At 43.0% G+C, this 2,279-nt stretch overlaps 1 non-coding gene across 1 annotated transcript; it reads right to left on the minus strand.

The window, feature by feature from the left end:
* Window positions 1-575: 575 nt before the first annotated feature.
* Window positions 576-772, minus strand: LOC142654352 (U2 spliceosomal RNA). Its single transcript, XR_012849010.1, has one exon. It is a non-coding gene; the product is annotated as a U2 spliceosomal RNA (small nuclear RNA).
* Between the last annotated feature and the right edge of the window lie 1,507 nt (window positions 773-2,279).

Raw genomic sequence — 2,279 nt, forward strand, 5'->3', positions numbered from 1 at the left:
TTTGTTAGTCTTCCTTCCAGGTAACATAGTAACAAATCCAAATTGGTGTTGTCTTTGTAGGCGAGGGAGAGTTTGTTGCAACTTCAAATCTTACTTCTTTTAAATGTAGGGAGGACAGTTCATTCCATCACATCTATCTAGTGCACACAGGTCCATTGTGGCGGGTGCAATGGCTGCTTGCTATACCCCTACTCCACTATTTCACTATTCCACTACTTGACTGTGGTGCTGGCTGCATCAATCAGTGGCTGTGGGCTGGCTGACAGACTGGCTCAGGTGCACCTCTTTCGCTTACCTAGGAGGAAGGAGGGACAGAGGAAAAGGAAGGTGAATGAGCTGTTCCAAATTGAAATGCTGGACACAAAGAAACACACACAACACAAGAGGTGGCAATCTATTAATGAAGGCATTTAATAATGAGGTCATTATCACACATTACACAACCTGCATTGTATAAAGGCATTGTCCAACAGGCGTTCAAATAATGGGATTAAAGGTGGATCAAATGTGCAAGAAACAAACAATGGCAAAAGCAAAAAGCACTTTTTAAATCTGATTTTAGTCACTAGATAAGGAAAGGGTGCACCGGTCCTGGAGATACTGCAATACCAGGTCAATGCGTGGAGTGGACAGAGCAAGCTCTATTTCCATCTCCCTGTTCTAAAAATCCATTTAATATATGGTCCCCAGATAGGGGACGTATCAGATATTAAACTGATCAGAACAGATTTTTTTTTTTTAATTGGCTGTACCACAAGCATACAAAACCGTTTAATCAAATTTCAAAGATTTACATACAGGTGCAAATACATTAATCAATTCCAATCATTAAAATGCCATTTCACATATGCAGAGGCGTCTTTTTGTTTATCAAGTAAAAGATATAAAAACATCTCACTTAAAATCATCCCAAATACATCAACCACCGATAAAATGTCCTTTTTAAAAAGTAAAATGTTCGGTGCCTTCCAGAGAGCTGCCTTCACACAGTTGATAATCCTCCATGCTGTCCATCTGTTTGGCATGCAATCACAATCTATCTGTCCATATAAAATGACATAATAGATTAAAGTTGTTATTGCAGTAATTGTTCTTAAAAGTGGCAAAATCTTGTTCCATATATTCTTTGAGAAAGCGCAAGTCCATAAAATATGAAAAACTGTTTCTTCTTGGTGGCATCCCTCTCTTGGGCATTCGGCAGTGCATGATAATCTTCTTCTGTGCTGAAAGGAACGGCATGGCAGGCAACTGTGGATGCAGCTCCAGGTTAGATCTTTCTGGTAATTAAAAATAATTCATCATTTTCCGTATATTTTTACACTGTATCTCATTAAAATTCCCGATAATACATACTTCAGTGGATTTTAAAATAAACTTAGTTAGAACTTTGCCATTCATTAAAAGCTCTGTTTTTACCTTCGTGAGATTAAAAAGGACAACAATTTTCTCTAAAATCTCATAAATATATGGCGTGTTAAAACTATAGGGATGTTTAAGATCAGTTTTAACCCCTTAGCGCACAAGGACATACAGTTACTGAGTGGGTCCCGGTGCACACTGTCGGCAACAGTGTGCACCGGGAACCGGGAGGTCAGCTGTCGCCGACAGCTGACACTTTACTCTTGCCGACCAGCAGTCCTTTGCCGCTGGTTTCGGTGAATTAAGCCCTTAAATTCAGCGATCGGGTGCAATCGCCAAATTTTTTGGGTTTCTAACATATCGGCAGACGCCGGTCCGAAAATCGCGGGGTTTGCCGATAGTTAGAATGGCAAACGGAAGCCAAACAATGGCTTCCGTGTCTGCCATGGACGGAAGCCCATCAGGACCAACCTTCGGCTGGTCCTGATAGGCTTCCTGTCAGAGTGACAGGAAGCCACTGTGTCGTTCCCGATGCACACTGTCGGTCCCCGACAGCTGACTCTCCAGTGTTACCGATCAGCGGCTCATCGCCGCTGATTTCGGCAATTAACCCGTTACATGCGGGGCTCGATTGCGATCTCCGCATGTAGGGGGTTTGTAGCACATCAGCAGCCACCATTCAATTGTGGGGGCTGCTGATGCTTGTGATGGCATCCGGAGGCCAGGCAACGGCCTCCGGGTCTGCCATGTATGGAAGCCTATGAGGATCAGCCTCTGCTGATCCTCGTAGACTAACTGTCAGAGTGACTGTGACGTCACACTGACAGTTGGAATACGTTACACTACCTAGGTAGTGTAATGTATTCTAGCAGCGATCAGAGCTGCAGGTCAAAAAAAGAAAGTGTAAAAAGTAAAGGAAA

Source organism: Rhinoderma darwinii, chromosome 5 (assembly GCF_050947455.1).
Source record: "Rhinoderma darwinii isolate aRhiDar2 chromosome 5, aRhiDar2.hap1, whole genome shotgun sequence".
Lineage (NCBI taxonomy): Eukaryota > Metazoa > Chordata > Amphibia > Anura > Rhinodermatidae > Rhinoderma > Rhinoderma darwinii.